This window comes from Erithacus rubecula (assembly GCF_903797595.1).
Source record: "Erithacus rubecula genome assembly, chromosome: 14".
In the NCBI taxonomy this organism is placed as follows: domain Eukaryota; kingdom Metazoa; phylum Chordata; class Aves; order Passeriformes; family Muscicapidae; genus Erithacus; species Erithacus rubecula.
Genome location: NC_136666.1, coordinates 7,314,269 through 7,341,531, shown reverse-complemented (window position 1 = coordinate 7,341,531; position 27,263 = coordinate 7,314,269). Strand labels below are relative to the sequence as shown.

Below are 27,263 nucleotides of genomic sequence, written 5' to 3'. Positions count from 1 at the left end.
GCTGGAAAAACTCCAAGTACATTGGTCTATACCCTGGAAATAGGAGACTGCTTATCCAATTATTTGCAGCTTGTTTTCAAGGGAAAAGCGATTGACTTGAGTCCTGCACAGGGTGAAATCCTGTTAGAGTGTGTCATTTTGTCCTTTGGAGTGGGATGTAGTCCCAGGTTTTGTGAGATGTTGTTGAGCCTCCTGGGATTGTTGAAAAGCTGCTGTGTCAGACTGAGGATCTTTAGTCTTCAGATGAGAAAGTATCTCTCTGTTGGAGTGAGAGATGAGGCTTAAGATAAACATGATGAGCTTTATCTTCCTGTCCCAGTCCTTTTCACCCACTGCCATGATTAAATTTGTGAGAAAAGTCACAGTAATAAATAATCTATACATTATTGAGGGTGAAAACTCACGGGAGGGAGGCATTGAGTGGTACAGAGATACAGGCACACTTGACAATGAAACAAAGAGACAGACTTTGGCTGAACATCAGGAAAAACATACTGAGAATGAAATAAATTTGGCTATAGGACAGTTCCCAACAACAGTAGCAGCAGCCCTGTTACCCAGACTGATTTTAAACACTCCTGTAGGCATCACTCCCATTTGGGTCTGGTAAGAGAAGTTGTCAGTCACATGTATAGTCTGAAGATTTCACCTTTTCTTTTGTCCTAAGTTTTTCATGATTTTTTTTTTTTTTTTTGATTGATGGAGATAATTTCTTTCCATTTGAACCATTCACTTTGTTTGTTGCAAACTTAAAAAGAAAAGATAAGGTGAGGACAAGGGAAATTTTCAGCTGTTTTAGTGTGGCTCTTCCTTTAAAGGTGGTTGGAATCAGCCATAATCAGACCAGATTTTTGCACTAGGTAGCAGAATCAAAATGAGTTGGAGAAAGATATTAAAATACATTTTTCTCTCCAGTCCCTATCACAAACTTCCATCTTCTGAGGTATAGGTGGGTCTGCCCAGACTGGTGGCATGAGATGCTCCTTTCCTTCATACAAACCAACCAGAAAGGAGTAAAGAGTCAGGAACAATGTTTGGCCACTGATGTGGATACTCCACATCAGCCACAGACTTTTCCAAATTCTTGCTTCTTCCTTCTGGTCCTTTTTTTTTCTTTTCTTGTGGCCAAAGTGAATCCAGTATGAAAGTTACTCATTCACTGGGATTAAGCACTGATGAGAAGAGGTGTGAGAGGTAAGGAAAAGATGGTGCAAGTGACTGTAGCCCTGCTGTGTGGGCAGCCTGAGGGCATCCCAGGCTGGTGGTTGGGAGGGCATGGAGCTCCTCCCTGGGCTGCTGGTCACCTGCAGGGGCTGGATGGTGCTGGATGGTTTTGTGTTTGCTCCCTGGCTTGGTCTCTCATAACATGGCTTGCAGCACATATTTTGTGACGTTGAGAATGTGCTCTCTGTTCACTTCTAATGCACCTGTTGGTTCCACAAACAGGCCTGCCAATTAAACACAGGAGTCAAATCCCACAAGGAGCTTGGTTGCCTATGCTGGAAGATGTATGTATGTAATAAATGGTGTTATGAGGTATACACCCAAGCCTATTTATGGGTTACCATATGAGAGAGAAAGCAGGGTCAGAGTACTGAACAGGCTCAAATAACATATGGATTTATATGCTAGATCCACCTTCCAACCCTTTATTTCATCTTGGGCAAGTTATTTAGCTTCTCTGGGCTTCAGATCCTTTACCGAGTACATCTGGGACACTAAAAAGTCCTTTTTATCTGTTTTTTCTGCTCTGATTCCTCATGCTCAGAAAAAGGAATTGCCTCTCTGTGCACATACTCGATTTTGTCAGGATTTTTACCAACACTCAGGTGTTGCTGTTGCATTTCTGCTTGTACTCTTGCAGACCAGAGATGATTCAGGAGCAAAAGCAGAGATACTCCTTCAAGTTCTCTTTTATGCTCCATCTTTGGTATCTCCTCTCACAAGTAAGTGAGCTGCATTTAACTCATCAGATCAGAGCTAAACTTTGGTTTCCATGGAAGTCAGGTACCTCTGTATTCAGCAAAGTCCTGCTATTACTCACCAGGAGAAGGGCAGCCAACATTGTACTTCAGCTGTAGCTGACAGGCAATTTATATGGGACGAATCCCTTAGCAGTGGACTTCAGCTTTTCCTGAAATCTTATCCCTTGCCTCTCCATGTGAGCTCGTTCCAGACAGATGCTGACAACTGGAGCTGAGCGCTGCTGGGGGAACGTGACACAAAGCTGCAGCAAATGTATTAATTGCTTTGCCTGGGGAGGGCTGGATTCTTTCCCCTGCCCCTCCTTTCCCTCTGCCCAAGCTTTGTGTGTGCTGGGAGCCTTGCTGGGTTTTTCTCATGTATGGTAATTAAGTAACACAGCCCCAAGTTCTGGGCATCTGCTTCCCATCCCGGGAAGGTGCGTTATTAACCCGAAAGGATTTGATACCCTCCTGCTGTGCCCCATTTTCTCTGCTCCTGCATGGTCCTTCTATTTGATTCAGCCTCCCAGGTCCATTAAGATCTTCACAGTTGCCCATGCACAAACCTGACAGGCTCATGGGGAGATTCTAAAATGATGCTGGTTCAATTAGCAGGATATAATTTGCCCTTTGGTGAAACCCTGGGCTCCCCTGCCAGGCTAAGCACTCGCTGCCAGAGCACTTAGCACAAGGAGGAGCGTTCCCATCACATCTTTCTCAATGGTAGGTCACAGAAACCACGAACCCAAGTAGCTGCTGTAAGAAAGGAATTTTATTTTTATCCCAATTTTATTTTTCTTCATGAAATGAGTTTTAGAGAAATCAGAAAGCCCAGTTTGGATATTCAATGTGAACAAACCAGCTGGCAGCTGTAGTTTTTATTTTAGCCTGGGAATCCTGCTGGGTATATTTTTTTTTTCTTCCTTCCCCATGAGCCCCTCTTGCAATTTGAGTTGTTCTGCCCTATGGGTCACAGTCCAGTTTGCTATACAATTTTCTGTCTCTATGTTGATCAAATGCTTTTCTGAATGGTTTGCTGTTTGCTGAGGTTGTTAACCTCCTGAGTACTCAGTCATGCTTTTCTCTCTCACCTCTGAGATGTGCTGAAACACCTGAAGAGATACCAATATCAGATCATGCATATTCATAGTGGTTATTCCCCACTCAGCTGCACAGCCAACAATTTTCATATGCTCACCCAAAGCAGATATGAGTCAAATATCTAGAGAAAGTGATACTCAGGATGGGGGAGGGAAGGAGAGTCGAGATAAAATTTTTGTTTCTTTCACAGCCTTCAGCCACTCTGGACAGCAGCTGTTCCCATGAGATCTTTTGTATATTAGCAAAGGGGTGGATTTGTGTGCTTTGATGGTGAAGCTTCTCACACTGGAGGAGGTCTCCTGGAGAGATGATGTGGAAAAGGCTGGTGGCATCTGGCCCTGCTGGAGCAGGGAGGAAGTTTGGCCAGAACCACTCTGAGAGTAGTGCCAGAGTTTGGTCTGGTTGCACTGGGTCTCTCACATGGTGGGAAAAACCTGCCCTTAGCTCTAGTCTTGAGGAATGCCTTTTTTTTTTTTTTTTTTTTTTTTTTTAATGTTACTTCTCTTTCCCAGGAGAATTCCTTAGGTTTATAAATGACTGCATTTCCCTTCGGCATGACAGCTGCAGCTTCACCTCTTCTCGTGTGAACCTGGAGTCAGGTCATGCTAAAATGCTGAATCCTTCCTTTCTCCTTCCCGTGGCTCTCTGGCCCCCTCCTTCCTTGCCCATATCAACTGCCTGCATTGCCATAACTTGAGGATTAGCTTTTTCCCTGCAGGACTGAGCTGAAATTCAAGTGCTTTACCGAGCAAAACAAATCTCTTCAATATTAGCAAGGCAAAGCAAAATGCTTGAGCACATGTGGTTTTTGTTAGCTGACTTCTCCCCCAGCCTCGTGTTTGGTCACAGTGTCAAATTCCCTCTTAAATATGCTTAGGAGGTCACAGAAAGCAGGTGAATAGTCATACAATAAAAATCACATCACACCTCTTTAAAAAAGAAAAAAAAAATACATCCCCTCTTTCAGACTTCCCCCCACTCCACCCATCCCTATACACAGTAGAGGCAAAGACCTGATTATACACTTAGTGGGAAAAAACTAAAAATGAGTTTTCCCAGCAGGTTGGAGCACAGGGATGTAGTTAACAGATCAGGTTGCTGCAAATGAAGACACAGAGTTATAGGGTGCCAAAGTTAAGCAGGTAAATGTAGGTCAGGCTCTCAGCTGACACAAGTTGTCTTCCCTGGAGTGATTCCACACGGCAGCAGAACGTGCTGGTGCCAGCTGGGTACTTTTGGGAAATGTTTGTTGAGTAAGATGCTGAGGAGATGGCAAAGGTATGTGTACAGAACACACCTCTGGGTGCTCAGTGCAGGTGTGAGCAGTGAAGCTTGGATGGGGTTTTTGAAACCATGACTCAGTTCCTCTAGGAAGATCAGATACTGGGTTTCTGTTGTGTTAGCAAGGGGAGCTGAGCCAGGGCCCAACACCCCCAGTGCTGCTCTGCAGGTGGAAACTCACACAAATCTTTCCAATTGATTTGACCTTATGAAAGAAATTCTAATAAATCCTCAATGTCCTGGTAATGAATTTTATGAGTCCCCCCAGCAAAGGCAATACCTGTGCCTTGGCAGATATATAAACTAACTCAAAGAAAGCTGGCTTGAGCACTGGAGACAGCGTGAGAAATGCTTGTGAGTTAAGTCTCTCAAGGAACCCAGTAGCATTGCCTGAAGAATATTCATTCATTTTACAGCCTAGATAGACACTGGCAACACCAAAGAAGCTGTGGATGCCTCATCCCTGGAAGTGTTTAGGGCCAGGTTGGATGGGGCTTGGAGCAACCTGGTCTGGTGGCACCCATGGCAGGGGGTTTGGAGACAGAGGCTTGCACCTCTGGGTTTTATTCAGGCTGTTTGTGTGTATACACTGATTTTAATGGCCAAGAAGTGACAGAGTGAAAAATAGAAATATTGAGGAAACTTCATTGTGTTCAACTCTGTTTTTGGGTATTTATTTCTCTCAGCAGGGCACTAACATTTGAAAAGGTTTTTAACAAAAGGTTGTCATAGCTCAAGGTCAAGACCTGCCTCTTGTTTTACTGAGCAGTGTGTTTGACTCATATTTGAGGTACCTTTAGAAAGAGGAGCTGTCATGGTATGTGCAGGTGTGTATTCTATGAACCTTTGTATGAATCAGTGAATTTATTTGAGCTGAGATTTGTTCTCGGAAGTTAGTCTTTGGGCTGTGAAAACAATTCTCTAAGATTACTCTAAGATAGGTTTTCCTGGCGATAAATATCCTGGTTTTTATCTTGATTACTTTTTTTTTTTGTTCTCACAGCCTCTGCTCCTGAGTCTTTGGTGCTCTGTAATTTTCAGTTTTCCCTGATGTAAAATAGAGGATGAAGATAGCAATTGAAACAATTGTGGTAGAGAAGGTTTTCAACCTCTGCCTCTGCTTGCTGGCATTCTGTGAGTCTTAAATCACATGTTTATAAAATGGTCTGATGTGTGACACTCAGATGAATGCAAGTGTCGTTCAAAAGTGCACAGACCTGCAATTTATATAGTAAATACACCTTTCATGTTCAGTAAATTCAAAGTCAATCACCTCTGTATTTTAAGCCATAGCTGTGCAATTCTACTAATTAAAAAGTTGGGAGTCAGAAAGTTCACAATAATTCAGCCTGCATCTCTCTGGGATTCTTTTGCCTATGAGAAAAGAAAGAAGCAAACTTCTGGTGCAAAAAGGTTTGAATGCTATTTTTTTTTAAATTCTTTCATGGGTTATAAAATCCATGTAGTTGCTTATAGGGACTCTTGATGATTATGATGGTAATTTTTAGAAGGAATTAATTTGGAGCTTTAGTCTCATAAATAGTAGATGGCAGTTACTGCAACTCTTGCTAAACAGTGAGGGAAGCAGCCCTGGACCACTGGATTGTTTTGGTGCTCAGCTGAGACTGGAAAAGAAGAGGTCTATGTGGTGGTGAGAGGGCAGATGTGCTTGCATGACATGTAAATGAAGAGGTATTGGAAATATATTTTGCCTCTGCAACACATGGATGAAGTGCTTTCCTCCTCTTTAAAGGAAGTTGTAGCAGTAAAAAAATGGAAGTGACAGAAATGAGTCTTAAAATTTCATCCCCCGGTGAGAAATCTGAGATTATTACTACCATCAACTTTTTGAAGAAAATCAATAACCCAGAGCTGTCTATTGGAAAGCATAACAGAAGGCTAACTATAAGGGTAAAAAACATTCACAGGTAGCAGCTGAAGAGGTGGTTTCAAAAAATCATGATTATTTTTGCAACTTTTTACCAGTGAAGTTTGCTATTAGAACAAATTAGTTACAGTGGCAATATCCTCACAGAGTAATGTTGCTTATATCCCATGTGCTTGTTTTTCCTAAAAATCTAATTTTCTATTTCAACCAGGAGCAGAGATCTTCACAACATTATGGCAGCAAGTGAGGTCACAATGAAACACCCACTGCAGCCACCTCATGTTTTAAAGATCTGAGAGGATGGAACACAGCTCAGTTGGCTGCTGTAACAAGAAGGAAAATAAATAAATAAAGATAGATAAATTACCAGGAAAAAGTAAAATGCTCTCTGCACACCAGGAGTAAAATGTAATGGTGTCTAGTCCCTTCTGAGCAGCCTCAGGAGGAGAATCAGGGAAGATTAAGTTGTGCCCTTTGGATAATTCTGCCCTTTGCACAGCAGAAGCTGCCAGACCTGCTCCAGCTCAGCTCCTCTGAGGGGCTGGGACATTCACCAGTGATGGGGACAGTCAGCATGGTGAAATGTGCCACCTTGGTGGGGCAGGAAACTGGCTGTGGGAGTGTTGATGGCTTTGATCTGCCTGGGACTGCTCACACAGTGTGCCCACGTGTTGTTCATTACTCACAGGACAGGAGCTGGGCAGCAGCTGAGTGGAGGATGTCCTGAGGTGGAGAGGCTGGGCATGATGAAAGACAGATCTGCCCACTCAGCTTGGAGGATGGGGCTGCTCTGGGAGACAATCCTGTTTCTCTTAGCACAGCTGCTCAGTTTTGATACTCTACAGCCTTATTTTATAATGAGGTTTTGGATTTGGACCTTTTTGTCTCGTTGTCACATTTCTTTCTCTTGTCTTTGTGTCTTGGGAGCTTGGTGAGTGAGGCTGGGTTTGGAGAAGGACCTGCTGTGATGATAAATAAGGTACAACCAAAGCCATGGTCCCAGATAATGGATGTTCCATCCTGCAGGACGCACCCATTTGGGCAGTTTAATTTCTAACCCTGCTCGTGAAAAATGGCTTCCCATTCCCAACCTCATAATGAAAGTAAAATAGTGGGAAGACAGATGAGTTAGCACTCCTAGAAATCTATTATGTAGCTGGGTGAGAAATAAAACAATTTGTCTCCCCCTTGACTGACTTTTCTTACACCAAATAACTGTGTAATTGTCTTAAACCCCGAATAGAGAGCACAGTCTGGAGGGGAGAGGTTCTTATATTTCAGCTGGCTCCCAGCTGTTCAGCTGGGGAGAACAAGGTTGTGTGTGTGAAGGGAATGCACTGGGAGCCCATTTCTCAGAGCTGTGACCCTTTTCCTGTTTGTCAGATGCACTGATTATCTGGAATACACAGTATTGTGTGAGATTCTGGCAATGCAGCTGCCTCTGAGCCCAACAGGAGTCCTCAGCTGGCTGAGGCTTGGGTGGACAGCGTGGGATTGTGCACTCCATGAACAGCAAGAGGAGCTGGCTGGAGCCATGGAGCTCAGAGCTGCACCTTGGATGTGACAGTGCTGGGGCAAATACACTCAGGAGCCAAAAGATATAATGATATTAGTATTTTTAAAAAATTCATTATTTAAATTTTTGCACTCTTTTAAAATTGCTGAAACTATGAAAACAAATTTTGTGGGAGTGAAACTACTTTTTTTCTGGGTTTACTGTGGCTAGATATGTTGTTGTTCCTTCCTTACATCACATTTTGAAGTGCTGCCTCTGAATGTAGATTCAGAACCCTTTTTTACCATGCATTATATAGGCTCAATTTTAGAGCTAGACATGGCAATGATTTTCCCTTAATGAGAGAGAGGGATATCTCTTCTGATGGTACTGGAACTGATGGAGTTTGGATCAGGAGTGGGAGAGACTTCAGGAAGTATCAAGAAGCCAGTGTTTCAGCATATGGCTTGAATTTTACCCTCTGTGTTGGTATCTTTGTAAATTGTTTTCTAAAACATGACCAGTTTTATTTGAAAAAGTGTATTTTTTTCCCCCTCAGTATGAGGCATGTGAAATCCAGAGACTTTTAGGTCTCTAAGTTTTGTCCAGGTGCTAGCAGAGCTAGATCTTTCAACTCAAGCTTTTAAAACAATCACTAGTTTATTGGGTTAGGACAGATTTCTCCTCTTCTGAGAGCAGAAACTGTGTTTTAATAGCAGTATAATGTTGATAGTAATCTTTATAAAGTTTGTATTTGTGATATGGAGAAATCCAGAGCTCAGCACAGTGCAAACTTTTGTAGTTAAATCAATGAGCAGCCCTGTTGAGAAGTGAATGACCAAAGGCTCTGTATCATCTCTGCCCCCTTTACATAATCCCAGTGGTGTGGAAAGTGGAGCTGCAGCCCAGAAATCAGCAAACAATTCACAACAATGAAGGCACAATGAGACACACTGAACACACAGCCAGGGAGGAAGTTCAGGTTTGTGTAATTTGAAAGCAGAGGAGGCAAATCAGGAAGAAACACACCCAGGGGTGTGAAAGGGATTTCTGTGCTTTTCTCTCTGCTGATAACCAAGAGCAGTTTGTCCTGCTGTGGATATTGTGAGTGTGCCCAAATCCTCTGGGGACTCGACTTTCAGGGAATATTGGTGCAGGAAGGAATGGGTCCCTTGGCAGCTCTGGCTTGGTGCTCCTCCACACATGTGCAAGGTGCAGAGTAAATGACTGCCTGAATGGCAAGGAGCTGAAAAGTACACGTGGTCTGGAGCCTGGTTGGATTAAAGAAAAGTTAATGACAGATATTTACATGGAAATGTCAATAAACGTTTTCTTCATGCTTTTGACTGGTAATGTATTCCCAATGGAAACAAATTGGATCACCAGTCAGCCCAGTGTCTTTGTCAGCCCTGAGCTCCATTTAAAAATAACATTATTTTAACATGTTTTTAAAACACCTTTTCCTAACATGATCCAGAAGGCTGTGTAAAAGCAACTTGGAATAATCTTGAAACCCATAGAGGGCCAAGCCAGAGAAAAGGAGCCAACACCTTTGGGCAAAGAAAACCAGAAAATCTGAGGAGAAGAGCCAGGAAGAAGGGAGGGAATATATTTTCATGGAAAAAATCTGCCTCTAAAACAACATGCTCTCCGTGAAAGATATTTTTTTCCTTGAGAAGTCTCAATATAAAATGAATCCAATGCTGTATATATTTATTTAGTTTTCTCTATATATCTATTCAATTTTTTTTTATTGAAATAATATTCTATTAGCACCTAAAGCCAGCAAGCTTTTGTCTTTGGAGCTCCCTTAGCTTATGAACTTGGTTATTCTATTAATGGAATATGAGATTAGGGAGTTTGGGTTAAACAAACCGTAAAGCAACAGTGCTGTGCAGCTCAGATCCCAGTTTTATCTTTTTGTGATTGGTTAACCCATGAATTGAGGAGACCAGGTGTTTAAATTCCAAGTTTTTGATATTCCTCTAGCAGTGTCTCCCAGTCTGTGGGAAAACACAATCCGAGGCCACTGCTGAAGGAATGCTGAGGTAAAGCACAGCTCAAGAAAGAATCCTTTAAGAAAATAGTAAGTCTGAATTTTGTGTCAGTCCTGTTCTAAGCCAGCTGACACCTAAATGACTGACAGAGCAAAGATAAATATAGCAGCACACAGCAGGGGAGCTGAGATGAATAGAGGCATATTGCAGTGATAGACTCTGTGACACCCTGAGCTGATGTCACTGATGAACATCCTGACCAGGGACACATCCCAGGATTTGCCCTGTTGGATTCATAGATACTGACAGAGTCTGAGACAAGTTCCAAGGCACAGATTTCCCTTCACTTGAAGCCTGTTCCCCCTGGGCTCAACTCCTTCCTGAAGATTTGGCCATGCAGGATCAGGAACTCCTCGTGAAGTTGGTTCCTCTTTTGGTACTTCTGCACTGTTTGCATTTGTTAATGCTCATCAGGACTTATTATCTGCTTGAAATTAGCAAAAACTCTGCTCTACTTCTCCAGTAAGGTCTGGAGCAGCCCATACTTGCAACACAGATGCAAAAGAATGAACAATCAAGGAAAAAAAAAGTCAGACAAAAGTTGGAAGCATTTTATTATGCTTAATGTTCTACCAGTAGTAGGTAGAATCCACTGCAAGGTGAGAATGTAGTTTCCTGCCTTCCACTGACCAACACCTATTTAGAGTTTAGTCTGTAATTCTGGGATGGTGGGAATAATGTAGTTTCAGGCATAGCTCCAATTTCTGCATTTAGTAGAGGCCCCTATTCTGCTGAGTCCTGTAGGTGCCTGTTCTACTCCTCTAGGTAAGGATCTGTAAAGGAATACCAATGATTACTGAAGATTTAAGAGGGAAAAAGCTTTATTTCTTTTTGCTTTTCTCTGCTTGTTTAACAATAAACCCAAGATTGTTACAAATAGAGGTTGTATCTGGTCCCCTCTCCTTTTTGGATTTTCTATGCATCTAGACAGACTAAGGCATACTTGAGAACAAAACTTCTCTCAGAGAGAATTTTATGATGTACCTTTGTATGATCTTGTACCAAAGCAGAGAAAATATTTATGAGAGAGTTACCCAAGCAGTGCATGTATATATATGCACAGCCATGAGTGCATGTGGACTCTCTGCAGGATAAAAAGATTTTGTGATGGTTTAAGAAAAATATTGAGCTACCAAGGGGACTGGATAGCAGCAGTTTTCTGAATATTTGTGCTTTTCCCAGACAGCATTCAGAAATAATCTTTGGCTGCTGAGGCAAGAAATAAATAAAAAAGCAGCAAATTTTCTCTGATGGGGATTTTTTGGCCTCTGTATGAGCCTGGGTGATGTGACTGGACTGGGTTGATTTAGGAGCAGTGCACTGCAAATCTTTTTGAGAGTGCTGAATTCAGAGGCTACCAGGCACTGCAATTAGATAGTGTTTGTAGGATAGGGGGATTAGAAAAAATAGTCACGTTACAGCTGCCCTGTGTCTCAAAGCTTGTTTGGAAACACTTTTAATTGGTCTATCTGTCATGCCTTTCATTTGGATTAAGAATGGCTGGTGCTCTGTGCTGCCCAGAAGCAATAATCTCAGCAAGACCATGTTCTCTTCACAGCTTCATTAACCTCTACAATAAACAGTCAAGGCTTTACTGTATAAATGCTCACAGAGAAAATGTTTTGCAGCTCTTGTATGGGCCATCTGTCTTCTGATGTAGCCATGGCTGAATGCTAGATAGTTATTTCCTAAAGAGTTCAATATAAAAATAAAATTTTCAGGGCCCTGCAGATATTTCAAGTGGACTCCAGCTCTTCTTGTGAACATCCATTCCCAGAGTTAGTGGAGTTGGAAAGGCATGAGTGGGTGCTTGGGTTGTCTGTAGCCTTTAGGAGGGTGGAAGTGAAAAGACAGGTTGCAGTTATTCCCCTAGAAAATAAACAGTGCTTTTTCACATGCTGCATCTTGCTGATTTTGGCACCAGACTGCAGTATGCCCTAGCTGGAGGGAAGAGCTGGGTGGAGAGAACTCATGGAAAGATCTCCTGGATAAGCTTCTCTTCTCATCTGGGATGTGCTTTGAGAGAGGAGCAGAAAAGGGGAGAATAACCCAACCATGCAGGGAGCTGGGTTTATAGCCAAAATTTGTCTGAGTGACCTGGAAATGGGGACCTGGCTTTGGGAACTGCATGTTCAGGTGTCCCTCTCAGGCAGTAACTGAAGTGCTATGTAAGACAACAAGCTCCAGATAGGGAAAAAAATCAAACAACAAAACTAAACTAAAACAAGACTAAAAAAACCTCACCTCAAACCCACAAAACCTGCCAAAATATACCAACAATAAATGTATTAATAGTAATTGGAAAAAAAATCTCCATGCCAAAATCCTGGAATGGTGTGGAGTGATGTGGAAGGAGAATGTGTGGCACTGCTGCTTCGGCTGCCTGTGCTTGACAGAGCAGGGCTGAGAGTTGGTTTATGAGGTTAGCTTGAAATTGGAGTCAAGAGAAGGAATTTATGGTGCTCCACACTGGGATTTGGGTGTGAAGTAGTCCCTCAAGCTTTTGGGGTTATTTCTTTGAAAGTAATCCCATGATAGTCCTGTAAACCTGCTCTATTGCTCACCCTGCTAAAGCTCTCTGTGATCTCTCCATGATGGTCTGTCTTATAAAATATGCAATATCTGATTGAGCTGAGATTGATTCAGGCTGTAATGAGGTTGTGTATGTGTTAATAAAACCCTGTTAGGCTGTTGATATAGCAATACTGCTTCTGTCACAAATTGTTTTAACTTCAGCTTGTGGCAAACAACTATGGACTCACAAAACAGATTTCACCATTGGCCTTTGAGTCATTCAATAATTATTGGAAACAACATTTTCAGGGAGACACTGCAAGATAAATTCCAGTTTCTACTTGGATGAAACTCCTTTTAAATCCATTTTCTCTGTGTCTTGTGTTCATCCAGGTACTCACAAGAGTTTTCATCATCCAGCCTTGACTCAGCTGCCTCATTGACTCTCAGCCTACAGCAAGGAATGGGCACCTACCAAGCACGTTTTGGGATGACATGGAATTTTATTGGAACTATTTATGCTTTTTAAATCTCTTATTTCCTTTCCAGAAGTGCTTTAGGGTTTGATCAGAATCCTGAGATGAGCTAGTCCATGGAATGGCAACCAGTTGTTTTATACACAAGCTACTGGAAAAGAGACAGGATCTCTTCATTTAGCTGAGATGGCACCTTCTGCATTCTCTGGGTCTCTAGCCAAATTCATCCCAACCATAGTGGGTACCACAGGTAATTTAAGGAACAAAGAGCCTCTCCCTGCAGCTATGTGCAACTGCTGGTGGTTACCTAATCCTGCACCTGCACACAATTGCTGATGGTTTCATGATCCTATCTCCTGCTATCTCACATGGTCCACTTGCCTCCTTCACACTGCAGAATGTCTTGTGTCACCGACTCTCTTTGGCTGGACTCACTCACAGGCCACTCATCTCTCTTTGCTCCAGTTCTAATAGAATTTCTCTTCATTTGATTTCCCTCTGGTTATATGTGTTGTATTTTTTAAATGTACTGAGAAAACTCTTGTGCATACCACAGTGGTTGATGAGGTAGCTGAACCTGATTAGTATTTCTGAGCATCTCCATGAGATAATCTGCAGTCATCCTTCCTCCCAGTTCCCTCTCCCTCCTGCTATTGCAAGATAATTTTACAGTCAGTGAGATCATGCATTCAGAGATGTTGTCTTGATGCAAACTTGTATCTGCTAGCACATCTGTGTGAACCATTTCACATCAGCTTTTGGGAGCAAACTAAGGTGTTCCCATTCCTTCATGCATGCTGAGTTTCTTTCCTTGTGGAATTTTCCAATGATGAAACAAAAGTATCTATCAGTCAGGAATTATATCTAGGTTTTAAATCTCTTTTGAATCATCGCATAATTTTCCCAGCTATTTAATGCTCTCAACCATTTAGTTCTCCTTATGTCTTGTCTACTTTCAGGAAGATTTTACTGAGCTGTTTGTTACTTACTGGTTCCACTTTCTACCTCTCTCTTAAAACTCTGGAGTGTATGTGTGGAAACCAGCAAATATGAGTGGTTTGCCAGAGGTCATTAGCAGCTGCTTCAGATCCTAGAAACTCTTGGAACCCTTTGCTCTAATTATGAGAAATAACAACGTGCACCTGTACTATAATTTTTATCTGCAGATCTTGAAATTAGTCATAAATATCTGTCAAATATTCACCACTTCTACAAGGGATGGTAAAAGTCTGAGTAAAAGGAAGGACCAAGTCACCAAATTAATTCAATTACTGCACTGTCCTTTTCATCCATACTGACATCCTCTGGATCTACAGCTATGAAGGAAATACCTGAATTTGCAGGAAAATGCACTGGGGGAGTTAGGGATGTCAGTATAGTACACAAAAACCAGAATATGGAGTGGAAAGCAATGTAGTTTCACAAAGAATTAAGGGTTTACACATGGTTTTCTGGACATGGGTTTTTCTAGGGTGTCTTATTTGCTGCTCTTGGAAAGGAATTTTTGTTGTTCTTTTCATGGTTAAGCTGTTTTTTTTTTTTTTTTTTTTGCATTCTCAGAGAAGATGGCAAGAGAGACAGTTACACTTTTGGCTTGGTAATTCCTCCAGAAGCTAACTCTGCCTTTCTGATTCCCTCCTCTTTTGCTTAAACCTCTGGGACATAATTAAAGTTGGTTCATTAATTAATAAATTAATTGAAAATAGGTTGGAGAGGACCTTAAAAATAATCTGGTTCTACCTCCCCTGCCATGAGACACCTTCTACTGACCAGGTTGCTCAGGCCCCCATCCAGTGTGACCTTGAACACTTCCAGGGATGGATCCCCACAATTTGGGATCGTGTGGACCTGAAATAAAGCTCTGACATCATCTGACTTGCCCATGTGGATATGGACATAAACCCTCAAAGAACAGATGGATTCAGACCCAATGGTAGAGTTAGTGCAGGTGTAATTACTGTGTGTACAGCAAACCACATGAGCATGGCTCTCCATGCTGAACTGCAGTGGAAAAATGCTCATTTGGAAGAGCCTGATTCACACATTACTTCATGTCAGAAACAATTTTCATATTAAGAAGAGATTATTTGCATTTCATTACTAAAAGCTGATGTTTAGTCAACAACTATTTATATTTCTGAGGGAGATAAGTAATTTCACTTATTAGTAGGCAGATATATACAGACCTTAATCAGAAGGCTGCAAGGATTTCTGTGATGAATTTTACATGAAAGCACAGTGCTGTATCTGACACCAGTTGTCCAAACTGGAAATCAATATTTCTGGGTTTGATGACACTTATAAAGAAGGAAATCAAGCTTGTTAGTGCCTGTCATGAAATGAAGTGGGTATTTAGTTTTCAGCAAAAATCTGCAAGATTTTTTGGAATCTTGAGGACTGAGGATTTAAAAAAAAAACCCAAAAACAGTTTATCCTAGGTACTCTTTTAATGTATAAAAAACAGTTATTCTTTTCATGGATTTTCCTGTGGGGTTGTGTGTGTAGGGACCTATATTTACTGTGGGATGTCATTTTTCTCCATAGTGTTTTTTGATATATAATTGCACTGTTTTGGTCACATGCAACTCCATTATTTTATGATTAAATTCAGGCATGAATTATTGTCTCAGAGAGTGCAATGCTGAAATACAGACATGGTTTAGTCATTTGGCCAAACACACAACTTAAAATCTGATTGAACACTGGAGGCATTACTCTTAGGGGGATTCTCTTATCCACAGGTTCATTTATTTTAATAGAAACAATAACAATTAAAAAATCTTAGAGAATGGTTTGAAATGGAAAGCCTTTAGAATGTAATATATAAATCTTTCAGAAATACCAAAGATAGAGAGGTTTATAATAATTCAGCCATGTCTTCACCCATGCAAGACAAAATGGTACCTCTTACCAGACCTTATTCTGCCAAGTTTTTGTCTTTTTTCATTCCCTCTTTTTATAACCCTTTCTGGCTACTAGAATTGGGAAGATGAACAGCATCTGTCAGTCATTAAAATACAGAGTTATGCCATTTTCAGATTTAACAGAATGCATATTTTGAGCCTCTATGGAAGGAATATTTTTGAGCTGTTCCTTGGGCAAGTTAAATATAGAATTATGGACTTAGATTTTTGCTACCCCCTAACCAAATTACTGCTTGGCAAGTCTCTGTAGACATTTGTAAGTCAATGCCATGGCTCATTCCATGTTTCTCCAGTCAGAAGAGGAAGCCATGGTTCAGCATGAGACTCCTTTGGTCCCTTTGCTGAGGAGGTGAAGGTGGGAAAGAAGAGCTGCTCTCTCTCCTGACTCTGCCTGTGGATGAGAAATTAAATGCTCCAGCTCTGCAGTGCTGAGCATCCATCCCATTCAAGGGAGACTGTGGTTTGCTGCTCACATCTATCCATATCCATTAGCCATGCAGGGCAGAGTGAATGGAGTAGGTGGTGCTCAGCTTTTCAAAGAACCAGAAGGGAAATTTTAATTTGTCCAGAACACACAGTGCAATGTTTCCATTTCTTCTTGTCTGGCTTAACCAGTGTTCAATATGGGCCTGTCTTGCTGAGTTACTGCCAAGAGAAGGTGAGAGTGTGTTGCTGTGAGGGGTGAGTGAGCAAGGACAGCCACCCTATAATCCAGCAGAACAGAACTCTGTCCTTGCTGGATAATATGACAGTGTCCTGCAAATTATTTTTTTTTTTAAAGTAAATCCTTTGTTGATTGAGTAGCTGAGGCAGGTATTTGAAGACCTCTGTTTGCTCCCAGTGTAAGTTTAAGCTGATGAACTGTGGGCTTCTGGGTTTAATTTCATCTATGCAGTGTTTGCTAATGAGCCTTCACTGTGTCTTTGAAGAATCCTTCATGGTGGTGAGAGGAGCAGCAGATGAGCAATGTGATTAGTGATGCTGTCCACATGAACTCAATTGTTTTCACCTTTTTATTTCTCAGGTTCATATCACAGGGCCTGGTCACTGCAGGCTGGGCATCTCCAGCCTCATCATTACTGGAAGAATCTGGGAAAATTGGAAAAGCTATTGCACAAGAAACTACAGAGTAATCATGGGCAATGTTGCTAATGATGAATTTCTTCCTGAGATGGGTCTAGCAACTGTCAGCTGGGAAAAATATTGATAGAAGTAGCTGGGCATGGATTTCAGAGGTAGCAGAAGTAAATGATAATATGAGTACTGTTCTGGGCAGAGGCTTCTGATAGTCTTGCCAAATGGTACAAATTTTAAGGTCCTGTTATCTGTCTTCACAAGGCCCTTCTTTTTGCAACTATCTTTGTCTGCAGGCTGAAATTCATTGGTATTCTGAAATGTAAATACCTAATTATTCTTGCAAATCAGGTACTTAAACTTCCAAATCCTCATCATCTTAGTATCTTTGTCTTCCAGATTATATGAATCCTAAGGGTCAGAAAAGGAGATTTCTATCTGTGAGGCTGTCATCCTGACACATTTCATCCAGGACTTGTGGCATTTTGTAAATGCCACCTTAACAGCCAGGGATGAGGTATTACACAGAAATATTTTTGGTAAATGAACAGAGGGCCTTTTAGATGCAAAAACAGAGACTGCCACAGCAAACATCCCCAGGGCAATGTGTTTTCTAGGCTGGACACTGTTACCCATTGGATCAGAGATGGAACACACAATTTTTCTCTTCTGCTTCACTTAACCTGCCCAAGCAGCTCCTGATTAGTGAGATTTTCTCACTTAAGAAGCTGGCTCCTGTAGAAACAGTGGTGGGCTCTTATCTGTCCTGCTGTAGAGAAAATGACAACTCTTGTGTTTTGCTTCCAACTTCAGGAAACACCACAAGGACCAAGTAATTATTTCAGTGTGGTTTAAAACATGTCTACCCTCAGGTAAAAGTAGTTTAGCAAAATGAATCACTGCAGAGCTAAGTGGGATTTGGATCTTCAGATCCTTATTTATAACATAATTTTAGTGTGAGGGGAGGCTGAACCAGACATTTTGTGATAAATAGAGGCTTAATTATGGCAATAAACTGTGGCTTCTTTCTCAGAATGGCAGCCTCATTTATTTACTTTTAAAATAGTGTGAAATTATTAGACTCCAGGAAAAAATAACATTTTATCATCCAGAGTAGTTCTCCTTCTTTTATGAGATATAATTAATAACACTCTTTCTGCAGTTTTGATGTGCTCTCCAGAAGGAGCCCAAACAGTGCAGCAGAGCTTTGTATTTTTTTTTTCTAAGGCACTTCACAGATGACTGCAGTTATCCTTACAGTGAGACACAGTGATGCTATTCCCACTGGAATATTTGTCAAAGTGAAGCCCTGACAGCTTGGAAACACGATGGGGAGAAGAGCATCTCTGGCTGATTCTGTCTGGGCACAGGCAGTTCTGTGGCAGTAAAAGGCAGTCACACAAGCATGGACAGAATGATGCTGCTGTCTCTGTGTGACAGCTCATCCAACTGTCTTCTGCAGACCTTCCTGCCAAACTAAAATATGGGCCTCCAACAGCTCCTTGGGAATGTCTAGACATCAGATCAAGATTGTTGAAATTCTCTTTACTCACAGCCCCAAATGCCTTTATGGTTGAAACATCCCCATCGTGTTTTTGCTCATTGCAGATGTCTCCCATCCAGGCAGTGTTTAGATTCCTGTAGCTCTGAAAGTCTTACATCCACATTTTGTCTAGGTCCTGTGTAATATTTGAGGCAGTGGCCTGTTCTATTTACTGGTTTAAATAAAACTCATGTCCAGGTGGTAGCTTTTATTTCATTTCAGCAACATCATTTTTCCTCTGACTTTGACAGATGCTGTGTGGAGCAGTTATAGGAACTGAATATATCACTGTGACTGTGCTACCTATGTACTCATTCCTCTCTCTCTAATCCTCCAAATGGCTTTTCTTCATTTCCCAGAGCTTTCACAGACTCTTCCCCACTTATCTTGCAGTCTGTATCAAACAGGATCAAAGTTCCTGCCTCCAATCAGCCCATAATTCTGGCCTTCATCACCTGCCCATTACATTTTCAATCACACATTTCTGCTCCTTTCTCTCAGGCAATCCTTCACTCTTGGAGGAAAGCCACCATTAGTCCCCCCCCCAGAAGTGCCATTATCAGCCTTGGAGTCCACACTTTTTACCCCATTCCCTGATGATAATGATTAAGTCTGTGGAAGGTGCATGCCATGGCAATCATCTTGATCTCACTCTTGGCAATTTTCCCTCTTCCTGCACATTCCTGTCATCCCTTGCCTTTGGATGGTGACCTCTTTTGGGCCAAGGTGGCCTCAGGACATTGTATGATGTACAATAATATCTGAAGAATTTTGAAAGATGAAGAATATTCATATTCATTATTTTAACATCATAAATCTGGCCCAAATAAGACTTCAGAAGTAAGTTACTTATTTGGTAACTTTTTGCTGTCCCATGAAATAATGAGTTGGTTATGTATGTGTTTTATTCAGTTTTTTAGTACATGTGGGATTACACTCAGTCACAAGGATGACTCCACTTTCTACTTTTCTCTCTAGCAGCATCAGAACAAATTTAAAGACATGGTAATGTTCTGAAAAGGATATAGAGAAAATGGCTCAAATTAACTAAATCTCCACATTAATGGATTATTCAAACCTTCTGGGGGGAAGCATTCATGCAAAGTTAAAATTGCCTTAATTCACTTTGGAATAAATATTCGGTTTTAAAATATTCACGCAGCATTTGGGGACATTGTTATCTCCTCTTATTAATTTTTTTTTTTTGGCTTCCTGGTTTGCCTGGGTGGGAAACTCAATACTGGGCTGGGGACTGAATTCTCTCCCTGACCTTCCTTCAGCTGGGATGTACCAGGGAGATTTGCTTGACTTTGTGCCCAGGTACACCTCTGGGAGTCCTGAGCTCACCCAGCTGTGTTTGGAGGCAGCTCCCAGGGGCTCTCTGGGGTATCTGTGTGAGCAGCAGCAGCTTTCTCAGATTGTTCTGGATGTGCTGCACAGCTGCTGCAGGGAGACCTGGCACTGGCATGGCCCCATTCAAGAACGTGATGGAGAGCAGGAGTTGCAGAGCTCATTGCTGGAATCCAGCTCTGCAATTCTTTGTCCTTCCAGAGGAAGGCACGTGACTCCATTTAGCAGGAGAGCTGGTAAATTGAGTCATTCTTTTGACCACCTTTTAGCACTGTCAAAACTGTTCTTCAGTCAAAAACCCACTCAAATTACACTTGTTTAAGTTTAGTTGTCAGACTGTGTGGGAGACTTCTAACACCATCTCTAGTGCTTGAATATATGTGCTATGAATATTTCAAATGAAAGCCTCCTCACCCCCCAACATTAACTTTATAGATGGATAATTAATTATCCTCCCTATGGCAACTGGCAGTGGTTTTTATTAACTTGCAAATCAAAAGAAGAGGCTGAAAAATGACAAGCTAATTTTTTAATAAGGTATGTCTTCCGTGTTTATTCGTATTTTATTACCCAGCAGTCTGTAAAGTTATCTATTTAATTTGGAAAAACGCATTATCGCGGTTTGAGTAATCTCCCATGGAAAAAAATAAAGATTATTTTGCAACCACAGTGTTGAAACACATTGTACTGCAGTCATGAATATGCTAACCAGATAGATATCTCTGCCTGATTTAAGTAAATCAGAATCTCACTCTCCCATTATAACAATCGTGACAGTAGTGTTAATGTTCATAGAACCCTTGAATGAGTTTTCTACTGACATGTGGTGTTCCCAGACATGAGATTTCTGCCCTGTGGTTTTCTGCCATAATTTTATTTATTATTTATTTTTTTTTTACTTTTGAGATAGGCCCAGGATTTATTTCAGCAACAAGTGTTTTGCAATTAGTTTTGATGGAGTCAAGATTTCACTGGTTCTCTCTAGTCCACAAACCCCAGAATTGTTCCACTAATGTGTAATGAAGTTTGTACAAGCAGCTCTTCCACATGAAGGGAATGAAAAAGTGCAGAGGAGCTCCTGCCAATGCTTGCTTCATATCAAAACTATTCTAAGGAAGATTCTAAGAAATGAGGATGAAAATCATGGAGAGAGACAGAAAGAAAAGAAAAAACAAAACAAAACAAAAAACATGCTGCATCATTTTCATAGCTGTTTGTACCTTTTCCACAGAGCCATGTTTACCACTTGTGGTCCTGCTGTTTCTGTTCTTGTCAGGAAATAACAAGCTCTGCAATCCTGGCCAAGTTTACCAAAGTCACTAATTGCTTTGATTTCAGTTTTCAGCTCCTTGTCCCATCGAGAGCTGTCTCCTGCCTGGGACTGTGCCCGAAGGTGGTGACAGATTCCTGCTGCCTGTGTGTGTGTCCTTCCCTTCAGAGAAAGGCAGCTCTGCTGAATGTTGCTCTCTATCCTGCTCTTCTACCCATGTTTCCAACAGGAATAATCACACCTCTGTGTCCCTGTGTCCTCTGTCCATCTGCTGTTTCACCCTGCTATGACCATGGGAAGTCCCAGATGTGCTCATGGGTGCCCATAAGGGAACAGGGGATTTCTGCCTCACCCCAAGGCCAGCTTTTTGAGATGAGCTCATGTCCCCTTTGAAGCTCTGAAACAAATTGCTCTGTTTGTTGCCCTGTTGAAAACTTGGCTAGAAGTCATTGGCTTTCCTTCTGAAGTACAATGGTTTATCATCTCCATATTCCTTTTGTTCTATTGGCATAGTTTAGAGATTTCTTTATTATTCATATTTATGCATCACTTCTTGGAAGCCTGTGGGGAAGACAAGATAGAGAAATCATACTTGAAAGAAAAAGCTGTCAAGCTTAATCTGCTGCATTTCTCATTTTCTGGAACTGTGGGAAGAAATTTTTGCGAGGCAGTTGTTTGGACAGTCTCTGATCCAGCTTTAGAAACCCTGGCATGTGTAAAATGTTACTACAGAAAAGGTATGGGTGCATGTCAGCACTGTAAATCCAGGTAGGTGCAGCACTGGGGAATTCAGACCCGTGGTTTGCAAGGTGTCAGCAGGTGACAGCAACAAAGGATACCCAATGTGTCTGAGGAGAGGGACTGCAGCCACAGGTGCCTCAGCAGGCAGGAGCTGGCTCCTAACAGCAGCTGGGAGCAGACATGAAGTCACAGCACTATTGATCATCATCATATTCACAGGTTTAATATAGCTGGTTTGTGTCTCCAATGAGAAAAACACGATTTTGGATAGCAGTAGTGTTTTGTCTGCCTGAGTGATTAGTGTTTCACTTAGCACTCTGTTAAACTGCCTGCCAGAATCATAAAGGATGCAAGCTGGTGTGTCATATCTCTCTCCAAGACTGTTAGGATATTTATTTAATCACAGAGTGAGGGGAACATTGTGCTAAGCACCTCAATGAGCAATGTGATCATATTGGGTTAGCAAAAAACGTGCTTTGATGTCTGGGGGGATGAGTTGGTTTGTTTCAGTCTTCACCATGGGGCTTCAGTGGTGAATCTGAGTTTGCTGGACTCTTAAATCACCCACAGCACTGGATGGGGTGGAGCAGGCTCATTCTGGGGCCAGCTGACTTGCTGGAGTTGGGGTCATTGCTCTGGGCTGCCCCAGTGAAGGGAACCATGTCGAGTGCAGGATGGCACCCAGCTGCAGTGGATGCAGGAATTGCTGATACCCCACAGCATCCCATGGGATGTGCTCACTCTTTCACTGCTGCTCACACCCAGAAATATGAATCCACACACTCTTGCAAAGTTCTTCTCAATTCACAAACTAGTATCTGCACCAATAATGAATTTTGGATTCCCTGGGTTAATTAGGCATAGTCTGAAAAAGCCAGAAAGCACTTTGCCTTTAATTAGAATTTATGTTTCATAGAGGTAATAAATCTTGCTGGGGTTTAGGGCCATCCATGCACTTCTTTTGCTTTTTATTGACTCAGACTTTGGTTTCCCTCCTTAGAGTGTCACTGATCAATATCTTGCCTTTCCATATCATGCTGTTTAACTAACATTTTTCCCCATGACATCCAAAATCTAGGTCCTTACCATTAGTAAGTGATATGCAATACACTTATTTTCTCTCCAAGCTCAGGATAATGCAGGATAATCCCCACCCTACCAGCTTCTCTAGAAGAATGCAGCAATTGCATTTCCTTTTTCTTTCTTCAGATTTTGTTCATAACCTTGCTGTAACTGCAAATTAAAGAGAATATTCTTTTCAGCCCTGGCACAAAATTAATTTGATTTCCATATTTTCATTATCTTCCTATTAACCACTAGCACTCTGCAACAAAGAAGCCATTTGAAATATATAAAGCTACAGCCATTCCCTGCTGCAAACTCTCAGGGGCACTTCGATAAATTACATCCTCATAATGAAGAAGTAGGGGAAAGAGTGGCAACAATAGATTTTTTTTCACAGTGAAATGAAATCGGGATTTGATCTGATGCAACATGACTTGCTCACAGCGCAGATAGAATATCAAATTATCCCTGTGAAATTTAAACCTTGCTGTATTCCTCCCCTTGTATTCATTGTTCTGCTGAAACCTTGAAGAGCGTGTACAATAATTTGCAAATGGGGATTTAGTTGATACAGTTTATTTTTGTCAACTTTCTCAATTTAATTATCTTCAGCCTACAGTCTAATTTATGTGTTTGATGTCACTATTCATTAGCAGTGCAGATGCAGCCTGGAAAGAGATTGTAAAACAGTACAACAATGCAGCTGGATTCTCTCCTTAAACACAGTGCACCAGTTAAGGACAGGGGTTGGTTACAGAATGGGATTGAAACAACACCATCAGAAAAATTACTACCTCAAGGAGCACAAGAATGTGAGTTTGTATAAGTAACGTCTGTAAAAGTTGTAATATCAAAAGGATGTAGTTCTAATTCTGTGCCAGGACACATATCTGATTCATTAGCTGTCACTTAGAGGAGAGACAGACAGACCCTAAACTGGAGTTATGCTTTTCAAGGTCACTGGCCAAATGAAAAACTGGCAATACATTTCATTGTGGGTTACTGTGAAATGGATTTGTTTGGATTTTCTGTTCCCTCCCTTATATAAAAATGCCTTACACTGTTTTTAAACAAGTCTAAAGGTTTTATATATTGCAAATGAAATATTTAGGATTTTTTTTGTTTGTTTTAAGCACAAACTACAAAATGAACGTCACTTCCATCTGAAAAAAACCAGCGAATTTAGAATGTTTTTGGTTTCCACTTGTGTAGATGTTTTTTGTTTTAAAAACAAATGTTTCCACCCTCAAATACACATACTGACAGTGACAGAAACATGCAGACTAATTTTGATTAACTGAAATTCATATTTGTATGAAAGTTACAGATACTGGCTGAATGTACAGTTCCTGAGTTTAGTCTCTGAGTTGGTCAGAGATCAAATCAAGGCACTGGCTCTGCTGGTCTCCAGCTCTGCAGGTGAAACCCAGGATTATTTTATGCCTGCCCACAGCATAAGGGAAGGAGTTTTTCCAGTTCAGGCTCATCTTGCTGGCAGGAAGACACCTGCCCATGAAAATCTTTTCAACACAGCTTCCTCCCCCTACCCATCCTGTCCCTGGGTAGGGAGAATGAGTAAATCCCTGGAAATAGGAAGGCTGAGCCCTTTGCTGTGGCATCTCTGCCACTTGTGCCCCCTGAGGATGGGTCCTGCTGGGGTGAGGACAAACCAAGGGGCACACTGCTCTGGGGGTCTGGGTACCCTGCAAGGCTGCTCTGTGCTTTAGGCTCTGTGTCTTTGCCTCCTGAATGACATAGTAGTTACTGGGAAATTAAGAAATAGCTCATTAAAACCTAAAAACCCCCATCCCTCCTCCCCAAGAGCAAATTCCCTGCTGGTGTAGAGCACTGCCCGCTGTGGGAGGTCTCGCTTGGGCTCAAATCCACCTTTGGGTTTTGCTGAAATCTCAGGTTTCAGGAGCATGGCCTGCTGCCCTTGTTCCCCTGCCATGGGGCTGAGGAATTCCTCAGTGCCTGACACTTGCCAGCTGGCTGGGGCTGCTGCTGATTTTGGGGGATCCCATGGGCTGCCAAACAGGTGCCAGTGGCTGCAGCCACCACCTGAGTGGGAGGTGCTGCTTGGTTTTGGGGTATTTGGGGTCTGAATCTCATGAACCTTTGCATGTCACTCTGGTGATTGCTCCCAGTTATCAGAATAAACCCCACCCCTTCTTACCATAAAAAATCCAGCCCATGTAGCTTTAAAAATTTAAAGCGATCGGGTGAATCGTTATATGTATCAATTAAATCAACCCTTCCAGTGACAAGTGGATATTTGATTTTCAACCCCCAAAGGACAGTACATACTGTATTACATTATGGTGATATTTCCTAATAAATTATCGAGCTGACATCTTGCCTCTGAGGGGGAGAGGCAGATTGTTAACAAAGGAGACAAACCCGTCTCTTTCCTATTCATGCCTCATTTCCATTATGCATAAGGGCACTGGTCTCAGAGCTCTGTACTTTGTGTACTTTGTAAATGATGAGATGGGAGAGGAAGAGCTGCTTATACAAGTATATATTTTTATAATTATTATTATTTTTTAAAATATAGAATCATAGAATCACTTAGGCTAGAAGAAATCTCTAAAGGACATGATTCCAAGCCCTCTGCTATGACTGGGGACATCTTCCACTATATCAAGTTGCTCAAAGCCCCATTCAGTCTGACCTTGAATATTTCCAGGGATGGGGCATCCACCACCTCTCTGGGCAGCCTAAGCCAGTGCCTCACCAACCTCATTGTAAAAAACTTATTCCTTATATCTGTTCTAAATTGACCTCCTTTAAATTAAAAACAATTGCCCCTCGCCCTATAACAACAGGCCCTGCTAAAATATGTACAAAGCAGTCCCCAGCTTTGCCCTTTTCTCTTCCTTTCCCTACCCAGAAGCAAGTCATTATCTCAGTAACAGTAATGGAAATATTAAATCAGACCTTCCAGTGATTTTGTATCAGCATTGCTTCACCTTCACATTCATAAAGCCTCACCTAGGGTGGGAAATCACATAGCTTGTGCAAGGAGACCACGTGAAGTTTGCTGGCATTGGACAGAGCTGGCTCTGTACAGGAGCTGGAATAAAGGGAGAGGCTGGGTTTGCTCTCTCTTGGACTCAGGGATAGCCAGGATTTGTTCCTCAGCATCTCCTTCCTCATGTGTGGAGATGGTGACCCCAAATATCCCCACTGGGGCTAAGGCTTGGTGAGAGCCAAAAGAAAGAACTGTGTGAGGAGTATTTGTTGGACCCCAGGGAATGTTTGTGAGGTTTCACAGAGGGTTTCAGTGGTTTGCAGTGTTTGAGAGAATTACTGAAATGATTAAATTGGAAATAATAAATCCTCAATTCTCAATTAATTCAACATTTTGACCAAGTGAGCTGGGGGCGAGGGAGAGAGATGACAGCTTGTGGAACAAAATTTCGCAAACTTTCATGAGTATTCACTGGCAAAAAAAATCTTTTATTAATTCCCAAGTTGTTTTAAAACCATAATGGCATCTGCTAAGGGATCAGGAACCACACAGGGAGGCACCTGTAAATAAACAAGCAAAGCAGAAGTTAAAAGGCAGTTTTGAATGAATGTACATTGAAAACACTCCTCTGATTCACTTTTCACATATTTAGGAAAGTGCTTCTGGGGACTCAGTTTGAACACAAGACATTAGCTGATTGTCTTTATTGGGAGCTTGTTATTTATTAATATCTATTTATTAATATTTGATTCAACAAGTTACATGAATTTGGTTCCACTAATTTTTTTTTTTAAACAAATTTTCATGCAGCTTTATCCCATCAGTGTGTGACAGAACAACTGGTTTGCTGGGCTGTGTTTTCCCTAGCTCTGCCTCCAAAAGGGTTTTCACAGCTTTTAAATAGGAGTTGTTGTGGTTTAGTGTCTCAGAGCTGCTAGTAAATGGCAGTTCTCCACAGGGAAGGATGTGTCTGAAAAAGGCTCAGCCTTCTGCAGACAGTGGAATAACTGCAGGAGAAGCCTTAATTGGGTGCAGGAGGGAGGAAGCAAAGAAAGCCCTTGACAGGTTGAAATATTTTTCTGTAGCAGCAGCATTTTAGAGGCACTTGTTAATGAAAATGATTGATTGGAAAATGAGTCAAAGCTTTTAAATCTTAAAAAAAAAGACTTTTTTTTTTTTTCCTTCTTGAAAGTGGATTCCTCATCTGATCAGGAAGACAAGAGAATTTTCCTCTCCACCTCCAAAGAATTAAAAGTTCCTTCAGGCTCAGTGTTCCTGAGAAACAGTGCATAATTATGCACAGGACACCTGGTGCATGTGTGTGACAGGCAGGATGAGGTATCTGGTTTGCTTTTGAGACAGAGAATAGCGAGAATAAAAGGTGAAATACCTTTTGTACTAAGTGTTTAATAATGTCTTTTGTCAAACAAATTAACACCAGACACCCTCCCCAAAATCCAACCCAAGCTAATGAACAGCTGGAATATTACCTGACATACCACCAAAATTTTTAGATAATGTGTATTGTTGCTTCTGATGTAAAATA

The 27,263-nt window shown here is 41.5% G+C and overlaps 1 protein-coding gene and 1 long non-coding RNA gene across 2 annotated transcripts in view; both read left to right on the top strand.

The window, feature by feature from the left end:
- The window catches only part of MCTP2 (multiple C2 and transmembrane domain containing 2), a 351,696-nt gene that overhangs the window by 59,743 nt on the left and 264,690 nt on the right, over positions 1-27,263 (top strand). The window lies entirely within an intron of this gene.
- Positions 1,130-13,500, top strand: LOC306807739. Its single transcript, XR_013775800.1, has 3 exons — positions 1,130-1,194; positions 3,578-3,664; positions 12,694-13,500. It is a non-coding gene; the product is annotated as an uncharacterized lncRNA (long non-coding RNA).